Source organism: Rousettus aegyptiacus, unplaced genomic scaffold (genome assembly GCF_014176215.1).
Source record: "Rousettus aegyptiacus isolate mRouAeg1 unplaced genomic scaffold, mRouAeg1.p scaffold_m13_p_12, whole genome shotgun sequence".
NCBI classification, from domain to species: domain Eukaryota; kingdom Metazoa; phylum Chordata; class Mammalia; order Chiroptera; family Pteropodidae; genus Rousettus; species Rousettus aegyptiacus.
In genome coordinates this window covers 61,384,821-61,409,426 of record NW_023416287.1, presented here as the reverse complement: position 1 = coordinate 61,409,426, position 24,606 = coordinate 61,384,821, and positions in this window count along the sequence as shown.

Genomic DNA, 24,606 nt, shown 5'->3' with positions numbered 1-24,606 from the left:
GCTAATTTAATTTTCAAAAAGAAGGTCCAGGCAATCAAAACTAAGGCCTGATGAAAGGTAATATACAATAAATTTCACATAAAGGTTGTGTGAGACACTGAATATCACAAGCAAGTTTTACTGACACAGAATAATACTTCCTAAACTCTTAATATCAAATATTATAATTTTTTCTTATAGTTGCTTTCAGTTGCCTCACTACTAGTTACTTGGTTCTCTGCAGTGCTACCCTATAAATCTTTCTACTCTGAGAAGTTTATGGTGAATCCTTGTTTTATAAGGCAGGGCCCACAAAAAATTTTACTCAAACCCAAATAGTAATTCAGTGTTAAGTCAGAACACATGCTATAAGTGGTAAGATTGACCTACACATCAAAGAAAGTGCTAACATGATGTGATTCTAGGTAGTGAGTACAATCCTGGTGTCCCCTCCAAATAGCTTCCTTCTTCATCCACTGATTTATATAGAACTTCCACCATTCTCTTCAACACATTAATTAATTAAAAATGAAAATCCCTAAGAATTGGCATTGTTTTACACTATTGTCTTTACTGTACACCTTGATGGAAATGAGTGATCTGAATAAGTTTGTTGAGGAGTAAAGATAGGGTGAACCAGGTACATACATGGGGAATGGGAGTGGTAAAGCAGTACTAAACAAGGAGATTGAGTTTGCCAAAACAAATTTCTTTACTTCATAACTTTTACTTATTTTCTGCCTTACTATAAAAGCTTAAATGACATTTTGATCATTTTAAAGATGAACAGAGATGATGAACAAGATTATTTCTGTCTTAAATACTATATCAAAAATTTCAGCAAACTGATATCTAGGTGACAATGGTGTCTGAACCACTGATTGCTATTGCCCACGTGACTATCTTTGTATACATATTATTAAATGAGCACATATTATAATAAATTATTTTAATAACACAAATATAAAATCACTACTAATAGCACAGTGTAAGATCTTTTAGGAGAGAAACAAGATAATAATTGATCTCTGTATCTCCTACAGGGCTTAGAACAAAACCTAGGAAATACCAGAAACACTGAACATTTCAACTATTTAAAATTATTTAAAACAAGATATCAAAAAAATCCAGAAAATCTAGGTTAAATTAGCTGAGTATATTTAGTCTTAGTTATTCTTAATGATAACCTTAGATTTTCTTTTCCCTAAGCATTTTATAAATCTTGAGTCATGAGAAATTATGTTACTTATTGGAAATATAAACTTTTTCAAAGATTATAATCTTTTTCTAAGGTTAAATAGTTAATACCAGCCTTTATCTTTTACCTAACATATAAAACTTGGGGCAGCATTTTTCAAACTTTAATACAACTGTAAATCCTGTGAACATAGAACATTCATTAACTACTCACAAAATTCATGTTCTTAAGAACATAGTTTGATCGATACTGGTTTAAATTTTTGTAAACTTGTTCTTTACCAGGAAATTTATCCAGACAGCTCAACACTTTCTTTACTAATTTTCAAGGCTTTTTTTTTTTCCTTCTTAACTGGAATAAAAATTATCCCACCACTCTCCCATCTCACAAAGTGGCTTCCTTTGGCTGTGCTTAACCAGTACAGAAATGGATTTTCTTCTGGCTTTTTGTGTAAGAAGCATGCCTCTCAATAAAGACCTTGCATAAAGTTTTTTTTTTAAGTAAATATTTTCATATCTTAACATTAAAACAGATTATTTTATTAAGGATAATTTATAAATCTGCTTTTTATTTTTTATTTTTTTTTTTGTTTTACACAGTCATGTTTTAGCCAAACCTTTTTAAACAGATGACGGAAATTAAAATTTGAGTAGTTAACAATCTCAGGAGGACTCCAGCATCAGTGCCATCTACATCTCTCCACTCGTACCCTTTTAAGAATCTCATCTCCAAATATTTGTTGAAAGTTTTTAATGAGTCCAGCAATATTTTCTGTATTGAAATTATACAAGTGAAGGAGGTAGGCAATTTCCTGACTTCAAGGAGTTTATAATACAATAGCAGACAGATAATTAGCAAGGAAATAAACCTTCTCCCCTAAATTTTCCCTCCTAAAATCTATTTCTAGGGAACACTCCTTGCTTCTGATGGTTATATGTTATAACTTGACCTCTGTTATTTAGATATTTTATAATTTGTTTTGGTGTCAGTGAGCCCAATTCTGGAAGATCCCCTGCCCCTACTTGCGGAAGATAGTTGCTCCTTAGCTTCTTCGTAGTGTGAGTGGCCTGTCTACAAATGTATTTCTTATGATGCTGACAAGGTACTCTCACTTCGAACGTGGTCTTTAGGAGATATTTCCAGCCTTACCTATTCTAGCTCTGTGAGCCTTCTTCTACCATCTTCTGCAACAGTTCTGGCATTTCTATGACACTTAGGGTGGGCATTACTTTCTCCAAGATTTCAAGAGCCAAACTAGTAACATGTTAGTTCCAGAGGTTTTGTCATGTAATTAAATATTAAGTATGGAAGAATGGTTCCATATCCACAAACTCTTCTTTATCCAATCTTTTGTAATGGTCCTCTTGATCCATCCAGTACTCTCATGATCCAGTCCTTTACATATATCCAGGCTCCTGACAGTATATTTTAACTAGGTCCTTCAGCTTTTTATTGGCACAGGACTGTTTCTCTCTTTGCAGGCTTAGTATTTTATCTGCCTGTCTAGTTCATGGTGGGACTTCATTCTAAGTACTATTCTAGTAGCAAAAAAAGAAAAAAGAAATGGGAATATATACTTAAAGTGAAGATGGGGACATGAATTATTTTCCAAAGCAGAGCAAATATTACTCTCTTGTCAAGGACGTATGAACCACTACTGTAAGTCCAGATGGTTCATGAAAATCTTAGGTTTCGATATTTTCAAGTATATCAATCCAGATGTCTCTATCCAAAGTATCGGGATTCCACTCATTCCAACAAGGGGCTTGATTTTGCCATAAGACTTGTCAGGCTGAGAACTCAAATTTTTCAGTTCCGTTGTTCTTATTATCTGGTCCTTGGCCTGGTTCTTTTTCTACCCTCTGCCTTCAGAATATTGGAGTTTCTTCATACTTCCCATAAGGGGCTCTGGCTTCCTCACTTAGCCATTAATTTTCTTTATTGAATGCATCAATTGCTCCCAGCAATAACAATCAAATGCCATAATCCTTATAGTTACCACTTTGTTCAAACTTCTAAAGCACTTAAGTTAGTGCCCCACTGAGGCATTATCTTCTATGAGTATCCCATCCTAGTTCATCATGAATAAAAATTTTTAACAATTACATCATTATGATGTGCCAAGAGCCTCCTACCCTCTACTTATCTCCATTAACGGGGTCCCTCCAGAGGACTGAGTATCTGAGTGAGTGTTGAAAAAGTGAGACGTTCAAGGATGTGAAAATCCAGAGTATAATTTGAGTCATTCACACGATGGTGAAGTCACCAAAACAAAGACAGAACTATGGTAATCAAAAAAAAAAAAAAAAAGTAAGAATTATGTTAAAATGGTCCGTGAATAAGGTTGTTGGTAGATATGGCAATGAGGAGGGGCAATTGACTGCAAAGTGTATTAACTCAGAATTCAGAAGCTAGGTTTTTAGGGGAAAGAAAAGCTAATTGAACTTGGAATGGTAATAAAAGAAAAAAATACACTTACACCGTCTCTGGGCATTGTGTCATGTGGAATGTATGAGGGAAAAAAAAAAACAGTTTGAGAGGTTATAGAGGTATCCAACATTCTCAAGTGATGGTCAGGTTTCAATAAAAGCAGAAAGGAAAAGGAATGTTTAGAGATGGTTAAAGATGATACACAATTTTACTGATAGCAGAATCTCAGTTCCAGAAAGCATAGTGTGTGTATAGGCGGTAGGGGGAAGAAGGATGGTAATAAGGGCAGTGTGTGAGATTATATCATGTTGGAGGATGTCCAGAGCCAAAAGGAGGTGCATGAAGGTTACCATGTATATCTTGAGGAGTTTGGCCTTCTGGTGAAGACTGGGATCAGGGATGTGCACAGCTGAAAAAAAGAAAAAAGAAAAAAAAAAAAGATCCTGGTAGAGGCTCTTAGAAAAAAGTGAATATTCACTTTTATTTACAATCTACTTAAAACTGTCTCTTCACCTTTTGTAATGGTGAAGTCATTTGATTGGAGCCTGTGGTGAGACACTCTCAGAATCCCAGGAATCTTCTTTTGTCTTTCTAAATCCTTGTATAGAGTCACATCTCAGAGAAGGCCCATGAGCCAGGGAAGCCAATCTTAACACTTAAACTGCTGGCTACACTGAATGGTCCTCAGCCCAAAATGTGTAAATTAAAATCTTGCTCAGGGTTCCTAAGCAGAACTATCTGCAAGAACTTCTTTTTTTCTTTTTTTTGAGGGGGAAAGGGGGTTTGGACGGGGTGACTTAAATATCAATTTCTGGATCTATATTCCCTGCCATGTGGAATAAGTTTATGTGCTTAAGAGAGAATGAGTAACGCATGGAAAGAAGCAGAGTAGAAAGGGGAAAAGGAGACTTTACTGCATTCCATTCTTTAAATCCAGCTGTCTCTAATGCTAACACAGACCACACCCTTTTATAGCAAACCAATGTATATTTGTCACATGCAATCAAACATAGTTGACTTGTACATATATTTAAAATAAATACATCTTAAACAGTAGGACAATTTTGAAACATATTCTTGAAAGTTATAAGTAAAATGACCTTGAAAGGTCATCTAATCCATTACTTTGCCTTCAAGCAGAATGACACTTAAACCATCCAAGAATGCATGTGGATTTTTTAATAAATACCATCTGTTGGAAACATATGCCTATGGGATTTGTATGTGTAAATTACAATTATGAGATACTCAAAAAAATAAAAAACAACTATACATCTATAGCGCCTTCTCTGGAAAATGATGACTCATACTGAAGATGGCATACTTTGTTTCTCTTTTTGAAAGGGCATCACCGATTAGTTTAAAAATTTATTTTCAACAAAGCCAGAACTGCCTTAATGAGGCATCTAAAAATTTCTGCTTTTTAAAAATATATTCAACTATCATAAAATTTTTAGTTTTAAAAAGTCTTGTCTTTGAGAAATACTTGTTTTCTGACATTATTAATGCTGCATGGAAGAAGAAACATAAGTTCATGAAAAACACACTTTTCCCAGAACAGTAATGACATCATTTCTGACATTATCAAAGGCATTTCCTGCAAACACACTCTGCAAACTAGGGTGATGTTGACAATTCTTCCATGAGAGCCAGGAACAGTGATCAATCCTCAACAAATAATAAAGGATTTTCTCATAGGTAAGGAGAGAGATTTGTTTAGGACCCTAATAGAGTACCACAATAATAAATAGAGGAGAATGGATGAAATCTAGATCAAATGATAATACAACAGGTAACTTCATATTCCATTATTACCAATACCATATGAAATTGTAAGTAATATTTGAAACCAGACAGAGTCTACTAAAGATTACATACCCAGACCTGGAAGACGGCCTATTTCAAGCACAACTCTGTGAAGGGAGTACATATGGTGACTATTTGCTCTAGAGGCTGAAACACTGACCAAGAAATCCACCCCATCCAGGTCCTTCCCATAACATACATTGTTGCCAGAGAGAGCTCTTTAGAATTTTATAAAGTCAAAAAAAGAAAGAGAAAAGGAGGAGGAGTTAAATAAAATGAAATGTCCCCATTCTGTATAATGCACAATTTATTTAGCACATTTAAAAATAAGTGTTTGAAAATAAGTATATGTTTGTAAGTGCATGTGTACCTGTTTGTGCATTGTGTGTATGTCCGTCTCACTGAGTCTGTAAAACTACTTTTGTAAAATATCACACTGGGAACAGTATTACAGACTATTTTTCTCAAAATTCTCCAGACCAGAAAGGCACTGTGGCACTTCATTTATAATAGATACAAGTCATTGGAATGACTTAGCAGGGATAAAATGTGATATTTAAATCAAATAAGAAAACTTGTTTCTTTGTGCAATTTACATCTCTCTATATGATAAAAAAAAAATCATATTTTCTTCAAATACTTTCTTAACTCAATAAACAACTCCTACTTCTGGTTGAAAGGGAAGCCAAGTTATTTCACAGTCAATAGTTCCCAGAAATAACATTTTACATTTTATTTTTCATTTTCATTTTTTTAAATGTGTCATTTGCTAAAGAAATAAATGATATTTTATAAATTTTAAATTCTCCTTTATTACATATACTATATTAAGATATTAACAATTTATTAGGAGCTTTTAATTTAAATATTGTAACTTTACTACCTTTCTCAAAGTGAGTTCCATTGGATATGTAGGAATATGTGGCAAGGTTTTTGTGAAAAATGTATTTGAGAAAGGCTCTCATTAATGTATTTAAATCTCTAAAATAAGTGCACACACACACTTATATGATTTAATTTAATACAACAAGCCCCAAATTTGTATAACTATAGACCACTGTAAGGAAAACATCATAGGTCACAAAACAGCCAAGGGGAAACACCATTTCTATTGAATTAACTTTAAATGAACAACTCTACTGTTCATAGAAATGAGCTGCATGCAAAAGTATTTAAAAAAAAAAAAACTCACATATTCACATATGATTGTGTAAGCATTCTTTCTTACTAGATAATGGAGAAACCCTTGGCCAAGGAATGGCTAAGGATAGTGACTTTCCTCGTCTTTTATTCCCCTCTTCACACCTCTAGCTCCACATGCCATGCCATGGTTACATCTGTGAAATCTGTGTATCATGATATACTAATTGCAAAGAATTTTCAGATTTAATATCTTTAATTGTTCTGAATTCAGTCTGTCTTTAAGCTATGTTTTTATTTATTTAACTGAATATCAATAGAAGGAGAACAAAAAGGAATCATAGAGAACACGAGGCTGAGTTTTAGGTGATATAAGTGTAAGAGCCACTTTAGCAACAGGAACCAGCTTTTATGCACAAAAAGATGTATAATCGTGGTCTTCTTGGACAAGAAGACAAAGTATGAATTCAACTCTTTTTATTGTTCCAGACTTTAAATGCATCTTTTAAATTTTAAATACATCTTGAGTAAAATGTACAACTAAAAGACCTTATTAAATATGGCACCTTTGCCTTCTCATCAGCTCCCTTGTGATTGTATTTCTCCCTTTTTTCTAGGTTGGTCGTTTCAACTTCACTAACTGCTACAATCTTTAATGCCTACCCATCAAACTTTTACTTAAACCTTTAGTTTGTCAGCACCATAAAATCTGAGGAAGTGAGCAAATAAGTAGTAATGTTAAAAAAAAATAGTAATCATCTCAAAAGACCATTATAAAAAAAGGAGAAATGTCCTAAAACAGAACCCAGAAGTTAATTTTCAAAATTAACTTTCCATTCTGCAATACTTGACTTATTTATTTTTAGGATAGATAAGCTCTTTGAATGGATAGAACACTAAAGGGAGAGAAAGCAATGGATCAATAAATAATGACTATAAAATATTATTACACTACATTCTAATAGGTAAGTAAATTATATCTTAAATGCGATTTTGTTTGATTGGCTCAGATTTTTAGTGATTTGCTAAGAAAATGATGTTTTAAGTTCAAGTCCCATAAGGAGCCAAGTAAATATGGACAGTTTTCTAATCAGAAACAGTATCCATAATCCAAGCCAGTCATGTTACAATACTTCACCATTGGTCAGCTGTTTGACTGGTCAAGAGAATATGAATTGATCCCCATGAAAAAAAAAATTATCTATCTATCTATATAACTCACTGAGCGATTAATGTTATTTTCATATTTGCAGAGATTTTATTCATTCAAATTTGACACTTGCAAATTGTTTGCACTGCCTCAAACACAACAGAATCTGTATATGTAAATTCCTTTTCCTAGTAAGTCATTTCTCCTTCTCTCATTTAGAGAGGTCAAATGTAGCCTCCTACAGGAACATATTCATGACTGGCTCCCTGCCTTCGGTAAGGGTCAGGACATCTTCCCAGACAGTGTTTACTGGCATGCCCCTGCCTCCTCCTATCCAGCTCTGGAATAGGAACTTCTATGTACCTTACACTCAATTTCTGCAATGATGTTTAACTATAGTATCATTATGACTCAAAGACATATCTATTTGTATGTCTTCTCTGAAAAGCAGTGCTATCTTAATGGTAGGACTGCATGTTTTCCTTCTGTTCTCAGTACATGTATTCCATAAGAAGTTTTCTCCAAAGAACTGGTAAATAAGATAAATGCCACCCTCTTACACTAAGATTTAATATCGTTATAAATAAAAACGAATGGATCTTTTTAGTTTGCAAAATCAGATCAATCAACTCTGAGCCTCCATGAACATATCTGGTTAATTGAAAATTAGCTGTTAGTAATTGTTTTTGATTTTTTGTGTTGGGGTGGGGGGAAGAGGACCTTTCCACCTCTCTAACATTATGTACGAGTCCCAGGGATTTTAGATAAATGGAAATAGATACACCCTATTCTCCAGTGTACTTAGGAAAGTGTTGATACTGTCTGAGCCTGTAGGGCACCTTTCTGTTCCCATGCTAGAACGGGGAAGAAAAATTTTTCACTAACAATCTCAAGGTCTCAGCTATTAATTATCAGGCCACTGGCATCTAGCGTCACTCACTCATATCCCTTCTGCCTGGCCCTTGCTTAACTTTCCTCAAACTGATTTTTTCCCCTGGGGAGAAAAAGTAGAATAAAGACAATTTACCATTAGTTCTACAGTGTTGGCATGTCTTTCATGAGGTCCAAGAGGGACCAACAGATAGTTTCTTTTGTTTTTTATTAGCTCACTTGTTAAGCATCCTTCAGAGGAAAAGATTAGACAGCCATGTCAGCAAAAACAAGGAATCGCTGAAGCGAACATTGTAAGCACCAGTTCATGAACACACCCGGGGAAGAGGAAGCCTTAGCTTGTCATAGTTTTCAAGTGTTTTAGCCCCTTTGCAATGCTGACACCGTTGTGACGAAGGATGCATCTGGATATATTCACTGCATTAGGTCTACATCTAAATCTCTTTCCTGTGATTCAAGTTCTAGATTCATCCAGAAATCTTTTAACTGTAGTTTGGCCTCTGTGTAGCCCTGCTGATGAGGATAGTGTTAACAGTCTTGCCTGCTTGCTTATTTCCGCCTGCATGGCAGTTATTGTTTCTTATTGTGAAGTAAAGAATTGGAAATCTGGTTTTGTAAATTAGTCTCAGGAGCTCTAATAATTGCATCTTTGGCTACAGAAATTGATTCCCTATGTATGAGCTGACAATATACAAAAGGTGGAAGGCCAAATTGGGGTCATCTTTTACTAGAGTCAGCCTTGGGAGATAACCAGGAAACTGCCCCACAATCTCTTCGAAGTTATCAGATGTTTTCCCTTCTCTCTTCCCCAGTCTGAATCCATATAAAAGTCTAAATAGCTATCTGCTGAATGCGTCATCCTTTTAAATTTCTATAGTATTGTTCAGATTACAAAATAAGTCTCCAAGTATTACTTTTTCATTCTTAAAACAATACTAAAGGTTACTGTGGATGTTTATACACCCATTATATAGGTAAAAAAAATTGAGCCAAAGAGTTTTGTTGACTTGTGTGAGGTCACAATGCTAATAAACAACCAAGCCATAATACACTAAAGAAAAAAAAAAAAAGAGTGAGTTTTACTACTTATTGCCGAAATATGCCCTTCAAAACACATACAGATAAACATTAATATAATAGTTAATAGTCAGGTAACTTTTATGTGCAAGGTACTGCTCTAGGTAATTTACAAACATCAACTTCTTTAGTCCTTATGATAACCCTTTGAAATTAGTACAAATTATTTTTCTTATTTTACAGATGAGGAAAATAAACCTCAAATAAATTATGCAGGTTGCCCAAGGTCACACAGCTAAGAAGTAGCAGAGCTGGGAATCAAAGCCAGATACTACTGCTACCCAAACCTATATTCTTACCCTATGTTATACTGAGAATATATGAAAATCCTTTGCCTGGTCGAATACTATAAATCGTGCTTTCTTCTTCCAGCTTGATTTGTCATGTGCTAAAGGCATCTTTTCCACTTGGTTTAGTAGCCAAGTTTGAGATTTGGTTTCTATACTCATATCTCATCATGCTTGTACCTGGAAATCTGTCACTTCCTCCAACATCTGCTGATTTATACTTTCTAAAATAAAGAAAAATCACAAGAATTGACACCTACACTCCTAATTCTAGATTTCCTCAGTCTTATTCAGACTGCTTCCGAATAAGCCCAGTTACAATAGGCAAAACGAGAGGAAATTTTATTCTATTAAAAGACAATTCCACTGAAATACCAAGCATTGACTAATGTCCGGGCCCCATTTACTAGATTTTAAAATCAACTTATTGGATGCCAATCTGTATTTTGATAGGTACCTCATCTAACTAAATCTTGTGATATTTCTCAGCACATTCTCTTTCCTAGACCACCCACCACAATCATAAACACTACTCTTTCATTTAAGAGATATTTACTGAACCACTAACAGGTATAAGGTATAAGCCTAAACTGAATCCTCTGAGAAACAAGGCAGAAAGCACAGCCCTTGTTGTCAAGGAGCCTATATTTATCAGGGTTAAAAGATGTGCAGAAATGAGTATTAGAAGAGTATTAGTTGCAAAAGGTATGTTTTGTACAAACTCCAGAGGTTTAGAAGAGGGATTGTTCCATTTGCTTTAAGGAATCCAAAGGTCTCGTGAAGAAAGTTACACTTAAGTTGGAATCGAGCAGGAGTGCCAAAGAAAGAGGCAATTCAGGGTTGAGCAAATAGTGAGATAAAAGGATAGAGGGCTGAGATGGAATAGAATATTTATCTAGCTTAGCTGAAGCAGTGGATGGATTGAAGGATGTAGCAGAAAATCATATGGAAAGATAGGTTGGGGCCAGAGAATAGTGCACCTTGAATGTACAGCCCTGTGTTTCACTGTAAAGTGACCATGGAAGTAAATAATATTCTTTTTATTATATAGTACAGCAGTTAAAGAAAGGAGCATTGGAGTCAGATAAAATTCCCAGCTTTGCCACTTAGTAGTTTGGTGACTTTGAGTAAGTTATTTGACCATTCGAAGTCTCGATTTTCTCATCCATGAAACGGTAATGAGTGTAAGAACTACGCGTCAGAGGCGTGATGGCAATTAAGTAAAGCAATGCTTACAAAAGACTCAACATTGAGGTTGGTGACAGTAGATAACTTGAAAACATTATTAGTATTAAATGAGCAAATAAAAGTGAAAGACTTTTTAAATTCTAATAATTCCCTTTGCATACCTTAGAATAATTTCTGATTTATCAGGGCCCCTATGATTGTGACAAAAAGGATTTGACAATATGTTACATGCACATACAGTTGAGCCTTATGTGAATGTTTACCTATTCACCCATGTTTAGCTATTCACCCATTTCTGTGATTGCATTCTAGCAAACACATCACACTGATAGACAAAACCTGCAGGACTTTTTCATACATATAACTGCCATGCCAGGCCTCCTGAACCCTGTCCTCATGCAATTCTTTTTTCCCCCTAAATGTAAAACTATACAGCATCTCTGCTGATTTAATCTTATTAATTTGAATCAAACTTTTCCTTATAAAGATCTTTCTAACAATACTAATTTTAATCTAGCATGCAAGCTACAGATCACCTGAAAATTTGATAAACATTGAACTTATCATTAAAAATATCTGACTGGGAAGAACAAAAAAAAAGTTCTGAATTATATAAATTTAGCTGTTCCTCCTAGTTTATTAATTCATTAATTAGTACAATTTGGCTGTAATAATTCAACCAGTTAAATTTCTCTTAATATACTTATGTACTTCTTGCTTAAAAGACTATCTTGAAACATTGGATCAAATACTTTGCCCAGCTGAGATATAATTTATCTGCCCTATTATCTATAATGAAAAGGTAAACTGGATGTTGCTTACATGACTTCTTTTTTGTAAACACATGCTGGTTTTCCATGATTACTGTTTTCTTATCTAATGACTTCCCAAATATTTACTTTATATCTATGTTTTTCTCCAAGTTCTCAATGTATATTTAAAAGGTTTGTTCAGCAGAAAAGATCTGGCCAAATGTTCTTACAGGAGCTTTTCCAGGGAAGGCACTACAGGTTCTTGAATATATACAAGAAATAGAGCAAGGCTTTGAGCTACATTTATTTAATATATCATGAAATGTGTTTATTTATAAAGCCCTTTAAAAGGCAGACTATAGCTTAAGTCTTTTATGTCATACTATTTTTAAGGCACATTTTAATGTATTTTTGCAAGCAAGAGAACATATTCTAAGGCCTTTCACTTAATTTTTATGTGAATTCATCATGTACACAAAGAAAAAATACACCAATTACTTGTGTTTCCTGAAGTCATTTCATTAAAAGACAACAGATGGAAATTTTATTATTCTAAATAGGCATTAGCAATTAACACTATAAAAAAATTAACAGGAGAAGATTCTATTCCTCCCAGCAATCAAAAGTTGTTCTATCAAAAGGAATTGAAAGGAAATTCCTTTGACCCTAACCACCAATTCCATTTGTAGTTCATTGTCTCAAATCTTTTGTTCTAAAAGGTTTTCACAGAGCAAACACCTTGGTAGCTTGTTCTGTCACCTCTATTGCACTTTGTCCAATAAATTGGGTCAATATACTTCCTATTCTCAGCCTTTTCTTTTGACTCCAACAGGATGCTGGCATCATTCCAAACCTGCTGAGTCCCAATCCTGGTTTCATAGAAATTAAAAAAAAAAAATCAATGAGAGAAAAAAAATGTTTCTGGATAGCTCAGCTGACATAGCCATAGGCAGGAGCTGGCTGGTGCTATTCGGTATTATCCACACGACCAGCTAGACACAGATTTTGTTATTTCACAGTTCACCCTGCCAACCAAGTCACTCAATTGTTGCAGTCAGTGCTGGTGCTTCAGGGTAAAAATAAATAACAAATGTGGGCTAGCGCACGTCCTGGCTGGCGCTGTGAATACATACAGAACAGCAGGCAGTATAGGTAGATTCAGTCTGCCAGGGTCTAAATCAGCTAATTCATTTCTGATTTTTTTTTTTTTTGCTTTTGTTTTTTTCATTTACGCTTTGTCAGTTAACAGATTGTGACCATGAAATTACCTTTTTGAAACAAAACTTGCTTTGGGTAATACTCTTCTTTCTAAAAGAAAATCTGCTGACTATGGCATCACAAAGCGAGACCACCTAATACAGGCTACTGCAAGTCAAGAGGGAAAAGGGAAGGCTTATATAATAAGCAACATGGAGAGATCCCTTGCTTTGAAGTATATGAACTCTTTAAAAGGCTTTAGAAGCTACCTTCCCATACAGTAGTCTAGAGATGTTATAATTCATCCGAAGAGCCTCATTCAGAATGGGAAAAATAGAAATGTAAACCTATCCAACTTGGCATGAAAAACATAAATGGGTTTGAATAATTGAAAGCAAGCAGACTTTACCATATTGCAGCCAAAAATTAAACAGCATGTTGGCTCCTGCTACACGGAAAAGCAATCTAGGGCATTATCTCGTGTGTCATTCTTTCTACTTTCCTTTAAGAAAACTACTGCAAAGGATTTGTGTTTTAAACATGAATACCAGATATGAGCACCATGAAAAATGCATATATTTAAAATGTTGGAGAGGCATATATTTAGAAGAAAATAAACTTATTAATGATTTGAAATTGTGTCTTTCCTCTATCTGTGCCAAGTAATAGGCTTTGTCATCCATTACAGTAACACGGGATATTTAAATGCTGACAGGGTGAGAGGAATGGGAGGTTACTATAGGCATTTCCAATTCTATCTGTATTAAAAGAAAAAAGAGCATCATTTTAATAAAGGGGGGGAAATACCTGTTTTTACCTGCAACATTGGAATTTTATAACTTGGTTTCACTAGTCTAACCTCTCCCAAATTAGCTTTCATTTCCTACCATTCCACTGCAGCATAGCCTAGGCTTTGTACAAAATATGCATAATGTCCAAATTATAATCACAACTTTATAATATTTTAAATTATGTAATCAAGTAGGATTTCACTTATAAAAAGAAATGCCTGTCAGCTTCACAAGATAGGAGGAAAAATATGAAAACAACTCTGGAGAAAAAATATAAAGGACTGATGGATAGCTGCTGGAGCATAGATTATTTGTAGTAAAAGTTTAATTTCATCAGCAGAAAAAATTATAATCAGAGCAGAAATAACAGTAATCGAACAAAAGTGGATAATGGGAATAACATATACTGAAAAGCAATGGAAAACTGGATAGAACTTGGGAAAACCAGCAGATAAAGACATGTTATTGAAAGAGACCAAATCAGAGAATGCATAACCAATAAATACCAATTTGAGTAAGAAGGTTATAAGTATCTGGGAGAGGAGAAAGAAAATGACTACTGATTGGAAGATTGTTGATGGTCACAGTCTTTGAAGCTGTCAAGTGTTCTGGGTGTAACAAAACACTTTGCCACACCTCCTTTCTTTCTCTTAAATGTCAATATCCCACCCACTCCCACTTCCTACAGGTGCTTCCTATACAAGGCATTATCGTGGCTCATTTCTGAAAACTAAGTAGATAAAACCTGGGTAGAGAGAAGCCCATTTTGAGTAGTAAAATAAACTGGGTTTTCTCTTTTTATTGAAAACTCTTGCCTCAATTATTTCCTGCACTGCAATCACCTCAGTAACACTGCCCCCAGAGAAGGAGGGTGCTCATCCACCTGGGTTTGACCCTATCTGGCAATGCAACTCTGATCACTCCCGACGGTGGGTAAGTCGATGTTTCCCAGTGCAGAGGTGCATTCCAGTAGATACCCAAGTCACTGAGAGATGTTTCAAACTTCACAGGCCTAACACACAATTGCACTAAGAATATGGTTGCTCTAGAGTTTGATAATCTCACCGAAGGCCTATAATGAGCTCCATTGTATCTAATTAGCTTAATCACATCCAATGTTCACCTTCACTCCAAAATGAGAAGCCATCTGAGACTGAGGGTCAAAAAAGAGAAAGACCAGAAGAAGTTTACATTCACTAGAGCTTATTTTTATACTTTCAAAAGTTCAGATTTATAAAATTAATGAATTCTAACAAATTAATTTTTGTTTGTAGTTTTTTAATATTATGAGTTACTTTTCTTTTTATATAATTAATTCCAAGTAAAATAAATTTGAAAAAAAATGTTTACTATGAATTTAAAGATTTTTTTATTCAACATCAGAAAAGTCATAATCTGTATAAAAGAAATATTGCTTTAGTTCTTATTTATTGTCAATGTCATTATTCTCCTTACTATCAACAAATTTCACTGAGAATTTATAAGAAGATCTACCAGATGAGGTTATTATATTTAAGACTAGATCAGATAGTTTCATAAGAGAAGATATGGAAAAATATATTTTTATGAACTGATTATTTTACCAGTCATTCCATGAAGCCTTGGGATTTCTGCAATGTACATAATTTCCATGAACTAATCTTTCTTATTCTAAAGCTTATGCCCCTTCAATTCCACCTTCAAATAGCCTGAGAAATCTCCTTTGTGGAACCACAGCAATAGTATTTGACCAGTTAAGTAGATTAACATTTTCACTTTTATACTAATATTTCCCTCAAAGTAGCACACTGTCCTCAGGGATGATTTAGATATAGATGTTATCTTTCTAAAGTTTTTTCTCTATGGTTATTAGGTATGAGCTGCAAACCTGATAGCAATGGATCTAAGTCAAATATCAATTTATGTATCAAATGTACATTGTTATAGATTTCTGTTGACCTATCTAGGCACTTGAAGAGAATAAAACTATGGGTGAGCATTTTGTGTTAATGTGGATGTACCAAGAAGATAGGATCAGATGTACAAAAGATTTACTTGAGTGGTAGGGAGGAGCATAATGTAGATCTGACATCTATAAAAGGAGAAAGAATAAAAGAGAGGATGATTGGGTTGAAGGAGCTTCTTCTTGCAACTGAGTTCCAAGAAAGTCTCAGCAAGGTTGACGGAGACTCCTCAAGTCAAATTCACCCATTAGAAGAGTTCTCCATCCTATAGAATGGGCCATCTTAGTACCCTCACTATTCTCAGCCATTGGCTGGAAGTAGCCCACTGGGAGGTATGGGGTCAGGGCAAACATGATGGGGGATCCAGAGGGGCAGCTCCTTCAATTATGCTCCCTCAGCAGGAGGTCTGAGAGGTGTATTTTCATGGCCATGAAAATTAGTGAATCTTGGCAATATATCATTTTAGCTCAAATGAAAAGATTAACTAAATCACTGACTTTGATCTGTTTAAAATAAGGGTGATATCAAAGACTTGTAACAAATTAATTTTTTTTATAAATTTTTACTAAGCGCAGACAATATTTCAGGTACCATACCAGCTTCCATGGATAGAAAAGTGACTAAAACACAGTACTAGTCTCAAGAAAATTGCATACAGTGTTATATGACATAAGGCAACATTTCACCCATAAAAAAAGTTTAAGGCTCTTAATATCGAATAAACCAATAATTGGCAATGTGATGATGGCAGCAGTATAATTTTTTAAAATACTCCCCAAATAGTCCTAAATAATAAATCATGAGTGTTAAATAAGACAAACAAAACAAAATTATAGACAATATCCTCAACAAAACTAGGGACAAGGAATCTCCATGACTTCAGAATAGACATGAGTGTGGCCAAACCATCAATAGCTGAGTGCCCTGCATAGAATAACGACTACATGGTTGGAGCATTGAGGAGTGAAGAGTGATACTGACTAATCCTACAAGTCATAGAAACCAAATATTATTCCAAAACAATCACAACCAAAATGAGATAACCCTGTATTAGCCAAGACTAAAGGAATGGCCTAAATGTCCTTATGAGATACAAGTTTCACAGAGAGCAAGTATGACTTATGAATGTGAGAAGATCAAACAGAGCTTTGTCAGGGTAAGCCCTTGATAAATACAGAGCAAATAATTATTTTTAGAAGTGCAAAGCCTTACTCTCAAGAACGCTACTGGAAATAAATGCTAAAATGAGTGGAATGGGAACACTCACAAAAGAGAGAGAAGATTCAGATAAAAGGGTAGAGTCACCCAAAGGAAATAAATCATGGAAAGCAGTTTGAAGGCAAAATTATGAGACTAAGTTTGACAGCACTACCTTGGAATGCAAGGCCTATGTTGCTGAACACTGAAGCATACAGCTGAAGACAGAAAATATTTCCAATTTGTACCTATAAAAGAAACTACGCAGAGGCCATGTTTTGAGTGTTTCACATAACAACAAAAAGGAAATTCTCAGTCCAAGGAGCTCTCTACAAGAACATTTTCCTAATAGCCTGAGAAACTCCACAACATTGAAATATTGGAGCCAATATAATGTAAACCATATAAAGTCATTAACCAGAAAAATGATTAAAATTAACATAATGACATATCAATTAATAAAGAATCCACTAGGAACATTTGTCAACAAAGTAAATGAGAATTGGCTAAAAGATATTAAGAAAATTAAGAAAGAATGAGCTTTTAAAATAGCACATATCTTAACAGAAAAGATCAGAAATGATATAATAACATCGAGGAGATATAAAACCAAGAGATCACAAGAAAAAAATATATTAAAAAAATTAGAAATAAAACAGAAGTACAAAAAAATATAAGGGCAAATATGTACCACAGAATGTATACCCAATGAAGAATGAAAATAAAATTTATAAAACCTTAAACAGAAATGAAAAAAGATATTAAAGAATATTCAAGAAAATTGTTGAACATAGCCCTCAGTTTTACCTAATCAGGAAGCCTGGGCATCCACATAGGACATCCTACAGCCCTGCTCAGGCAGAGAGGAAAGCCAGCAGCCTCACCAACTGCTGAGCATATCCTACAGCTACATCTCATCAGGGAGTCCAAATAATAACTCCATGGGAAGTCTCAGAACTCAGCCTACAAACTAGCCATGGAGTCTAGCCTGTGGCCCTGCTCCTCATCCAAGCAGAGAGCTCTGCCAGTGACCCCACTCTATTGTGGAACATAATCTGTGGTCAGGCCCCATCAGGGAATCCAGAGATCAATTTCACCCCAAAATGGAACACAGCCAGTGAGTACCCAATTACAGAAACCAGCCTGCAGGCCCACTCAACTCCAGGACAGAGTCTGCAGCTCCCCCTAATCATATAGTATAGCAGGAGGCCCCATCCAACCACAAAGTTTGGCCCTGCCTGAACACGTAGCCCAGCCAGCAGCATAATCTGTTGTAATATTCCATCACTTTTACCATACTTTAATCACTGTGAGTCAATCATTAAGTCCAGCCTAATTGGATAAAAATTAAATTCCACCTTTTGAGAGGTGGACTGTCAAAAAATTTGTGGACACCTCTCTAGACCACTACAAACACCAATGGATTTTTTTTTCTGGAAACAGACAATTTGATTTTAAAGTTAATATAAAAAAATAAATAAGGAAAATAATTTTTAAAATATTATGATATAAAGGAGATTTCTCTACTACATATTATCATATTACTGTGTTTCCATAATTCAAAAATGTAGTAATACATGAACCAGTGGAAAAAGAATAAAAAATCCAAAATAGACTCAACTTCATTTGGAAGTATATTAATTAAATGATATTCAGATCATATCAGAAAGGAAAAGGTGGACTTTAAAAATGGCCATCAAAACACTGGTAAAAATAAAAATCAATGGAAGAAGAAAGCAATCACTAATTTTAAAAACCTATATAGAAAGACAGAGTACCTAGTGGAGAAGACATAGAGAGAAGCAAGATTTCTCTGAAAATGCTTTGATATACAGTATTAATTTGGGGAGCACATGTTTCATGTATTTAACAATAAAATAAATAAATTAGATAACAAAAAAAAATCTTAAAAGCTACAAATACATTTAAACGGATAAGTTTAACTATGTATCAAATTTGTGACCACATGGGGAAAATCGAAAATGTGGACCATTTAAATGTGGACCATTTCCCAGGACAACTAACCTTGTATTTACGACACAAGGATAAGAAGAAAAAAATAGGGAGAGGGTATGAATTATACTGAAAGATATTTGTGATTCAGATGACAATCAGATATAATATATGAACCTTGTTGGAATTTTGAATTGAGCAAAACAACTTTTAAAATCAAAACAAAACAAAAACATTTTTGTAAGTGAGGAACATTTGCCTCTAGCCTGGACAACAGATTAAATCAATTGCACCAATCAAAGTTCCTGTAAAAAAAAAAAAAAAATAGATGGCACAATCAAAAGAGTCATTGAGGTTAAATAGTGAACAGATTTACAAAAGTATGGATAGGGTTGAGATATAAGAGCAAGGAATGGTGATGCACCCCAGGGCTAGCAACTATGGGGAACAGTTATCACTATTAGTTTAAAAAGGGCACAGGGATGGAGTGGACACCCGAATCCAGCAAGATGGGCACCTGTAAGCCAGAACCACCCTGAGAGAGCTATCATTTTAGGTAGAAGAACACAAAGAGGCAGCCCAGCAGGAGAAACCAGGAGAATGAACACTTGAACCTCACTATTCTGCCCTCCAAAGAGATTCTCCTCCACAAATGGAAGCTAGAAGCAAAAGAATCTCAGGGATGTCATTTAAATTTATTAGGTGAGGTAATGACATTAAGGTTATGTACAAAAAGATTCCCAATTTTAGGGAGATTCAAATAAATTCAAATAAATGTTAAAAAAATTTTAAAAAACTATGTCAAATATCTTTAGTTACAAATATTCTTATTGTTTTTGTTTGTCTCATCATTGGGGATGAAATGAGTACTGTTTTATGCTGCTGAAATGGAAAATAATCACAATCTTGCTGGAAAGCTATTTGGTAATATGGATCAAGAGGTATAAAAATGCTTACAGGCTCTGGTCTTCCAATCAAAAAAATAAGTAGCCATGAAAACAAATGTACACACAAAATGGCCCTTCATGGCTGGACTATTTTAAAAGGCAAATTGTAAGAAACTTAAAATTGAATGATAGGGAAATATTACCTAATATCGGGAAGTAATTTTAAATTAAATGTAGAAAGTTTTAATGACTTGAGAAAATGCTCCACAGCCCTTAGGCTCTTTCAAGTCATCATGAGACAGCCCTAAAATTTCTGTTGCTGTGCTAACCAATTTAGTTTAATCAATATAGAATATTCCACAGCTACCTGTTTCATAACCAAAATATCCACTGGGGTATCACTGAGACGATTTGATTTCTCTGTGCCCTTAGAATACAAATCACCTCCACTCATTCTTTTGCAAGAAGTTATATTTTTATTTATGTAAGTAATACATATATTTCTCCTTCTTGAAAGAACAAATCAGAAAAACTCCTAGTATACCAAAAATAACCTGAAAGCCTCATTTACCACCACTCTAGCCCCTACTCCTTTTTAGAGGAAATCTTTCCATTCTACTTTCCACAAACTCGTTATATAAGAGACTTATCTATATACACATATTTAATTGTAAGTATATATGCCTGCACATACCTATACACATACACAATCTCATACTATCCTCATGTAAATTGCTTTCAATTTTCAAAGGCTTCACCCATTTATATGTTATCAACAGTGTTTGCTCACATCCTGGCTAAAAATAGTTCTTATCAACTACTTCAAATTTTATTAATCTTATGAAAGAAAAAGTGCTTTTGTCATTTTAATTTGCATTTATAAGTGTGATAATTGTCATATGTTTATCAGTCATTTTATATCTTCAATACTAAATTGCCTGTTCATATCTATTATTCATTTTTAATTTGATTGTTTATTTTCTTCTTTTTAATACACAGTAACTCTTTATACTTATACATATTTATCCATTATCAGTTGATATATTGCCAACATTTTCTCCTCTTCAATATTTTTAAATTTACTTCATTGATGACATCTCTTTTTTGAACAAAAGTTTTAAATTTTTTATAAGGTCAAATTTGCCAGTTATTTTCTAAGGCTTTTAAGTTTGCGCTTTTTTCTTTTTAATGAAGAAATTTGACTCCCTGTTATTTATTTAAAAGATTGTATTACCTTCTCCTAATATTTTTATTATTTATTTACACATTAGATTTTCAACTCATATATAATTTCTAGAAAAATATCCATTTTTTCTGATTTTTTTCATTGCCACACAACTTATCAATTATTCTATAATATTTATTTATCAAAAATAATAAATAAAACTCCAATTTCTAATTTTAAGTAGTTGTGGCCTGTATTTAGCTGGATCATAAATGCCAACATTGAATCTATTTCAATAATCTTTACAAAGAACCATCTTTCATTTTTATGATTCAGGACTATTTCGTTAATTCCTCTCCCTATTTTTATTAATTCCTTCATTCTATTATCTTTGGCTTTATTTTTTATTTTTCTTGCATCTTCATTTATATGCTGTCTTCTCTCTTCAGTTTTTCTTATTTTCAAATGTATATATATGTTTAAAGTTTTATCTTTCTTCTGAATAGATTTTGAGCTTTTTAATAGCAAAATTGTCCTGCCAAAGACATCTGTGTTTTGATATTTTCCTGCAGCTTGAGCGGTGCCTATTAATAGAAAATTTTAAAGTATTTAAATTTATGTTTATGATTAATATGTCTGGTCTTCTCTAATCTAGTTTTATGCTTTCTATTTGTTATTGTTCCTTTACATTTTACTTCAATATTTTCCATGTGATTTTAAAGGTAAATGTCTATTTTTTAAAATGTGTTAGGTTTGCATTTTTAAAATATTGAACTTCGATGTCTATACTTATGAACATGAATAATTTTTAATTAATTAATTAATTAAATTGAAGAAATAATTTAACTTTTTCCCCCATCTACCTTCCCTCTACTCCCTCCCCTCTGGTAACCACTAGTCCATTGTCCATATCCATGAGTCTCTGTTTGTTTGTCCTGTTTATTTGCTGCTTCTAGGTTTATATCCCACATATAAGTGAAACCATGTAATTTTCAACTTTTTTTGTCTGGCTTACTTCACTTAGCATGATTATCTTTGAGGTCCATCCATGTTGTCGCAAATGGCAGTATTTCATCTCTTCTTATGGCTGAGTAATATTACATGGTATATATGTACTACAGCTTCCTTAGCCAAACATCTATTGTAGGACACTTCACTTGCTTCCATGCCCTGGCTACTGTGAATAATGCTGCTATGAACATCGGTGTACAAATATCTTTTCATATATGGGTTTTCAAGTCTTCGGGGTAAAAACCCAGTAGAGGGATTGCTGGATCATACGGTAGATCAATTCTTGGTTTTTTCAGGAACCTCCACACTGTTTTCCACAGTGGCTGTACCAATTTGCAGCCCCACCGGCAGTGTATGAGGGTTCCTATTTGAATATTAATAATTTAAGAGCATATCTTGACTTCTTCTATGTAGAATGAGAAAGTTACCAAACTTTTTAATTTCACTTCTACCCTTCTATGCTTTCGTTTTTTTGTTATAATCTATATTTAAACCTTGATTATAAGTTTAAAACTATTTTATTATAATTATGTCATAATAATTTTTCAATTTTCCATCAGTTTTTTCTTAGCACCACATATGAATTCTTTGTTAAAATATTTATTTACTTGTACCTCACTTAACTTGAATGACTTTAATGTCCTCAGTAGTTGTTAGAGAAGAACAACTAGCTTTTTAGTTTTTCCCTTTCCTTTTCACAATACAAATGGGAACTTGACTGAGTGAAGAACTCATGTCACAACCTTTTCTCTTAAAACCCCTTATCACAGACCTTTCAATCTGGTGTGTCGAGAATGGGTTTTAGGAATGATAACAAGGATGGGAATCCCCTCGGCCTAACGGTAGCTAAGCAAACACCTTAACAATTGGAACTCCATCCTACTCTCCTCACTGCAAACAGTCATGAGCACTTAACATGCAATATTTATTTCCTCTTCCTATCATGTTGCAAAAATGTTAGGAAGTCCTGCTGTAGATGTTGCTCTATTATTTCTCTTTGTAACTGTGGAAAAGATTGAAACCCAGATAAGTTTTTTTTTTTTTCATTGTATTTAATTTTTTTTCTACATCCTAAAGCTTTTAGGTTTCTTTTTCATTGTTAAATGTCCAGACTTTCATCAGAATGTGCTTACATTCAGTTCTTTTAGTTAAATTTGAAAACTTGTGAGCCATTTGAGTTTACAGAGTAAGTTTATTCTTTAGTTTGAATGTTTTTTTCTTACAATACTTTGCATACTTCTTCTAGGTCATTTGTTCTGATTCTTCAAATTTCCATATTTTATTGCTTGTTTTTTATATTTATCATATTTCTATTAATGATTTTCACCTCTTTTTTCTTTCCTCTGAAACTTAGGCAATGCCTAAAGTTAATATTTTGTGTAATTCTTGATCTTCTGCCACCTCTGTCTTGTTCTTTACTTTTTCTACAACAGGTAAAAATTTTATTTTTTTAAATAAATGTTATAACATCTTTATTTATTGTACCTAGCAATCTTTATATTGCTTTATATCTCTTGATCCACACATTTTTCATCTCTATCATCTCATCTTTTTTTATACTGCCATGTATATAATATTTTATAAAATTTCACTGTGTTCAAAACTATACTGACTAAACCTACAATAAAATATGCATTTATTTATTATATATGTATTTTTTATCCTTTCCCTTTGTTCTCACATTTCTTTATAGGCTTCACATTGTTTTGCTTTTCCTTCATATTTGCCATAATGGTGATAATTCTATACATTCTATAATTCTATCTATTTTTCAGCAAAACAGAGAACTATGTAATTTTGGACATCCCATTCTCCAACTGAATGCCATTGATTTTCTCTCATTTGATCTGAAGTTGGAAAGTTAATTAATTAGTTCTTTTTTTCAGTATCTAGAAGCCTGAGGAATGTGGCCAAAGGACTGTGACCAATTAGAAAAGTATCTTTCAGTGTTTCTATAAATAGAAAAGATAAAAATATTTTATCCATGACCAGATCCAGTGTCCTAGTGCTGTCACCAACTGTCTCAAGAATTTGTTGTTGTTTTTTTTTTAAATTGTCTAAATCTGCTGTCTCTCACCCTTTACCTCTACCCTCCACCTAAACTCAGGTCTTCTGGCATAGCTGCCTTCAAATTCCACCTGATCCCCTTCAAGTGGCTGGCATCAGTCACACAAAGAGAGGAGCCCTGAACTTTTGGGCAAATGCTCTTTTCTTCCCCAAATCAAAAGCATGAGAGCACACATTTAAGTTTAGGTGTAACCCAGTTCTAAGTTTTTATTTCCACTACAGGTAAAATCTCTCTTCATATTTCTATTAGTACCTTTATAATAAAGACCAAATCTTGTCTTTTATCTATATTATACACAAACATTGCTACACATAATTCTTGTTCAGTATTTGTCTGCTTTTTTGCTTGCATTATTGATAGATTTATTAAAGGAGTCTTTATTACTGTAAACAGTGTTTGGACCTCCATTTCAAATGAAAATTCTCACTGCTGATCATGGAGATTCCTAAAATTTGGAGCACAGGTGATTCTACTTCAATATACCAGTACAACAAAG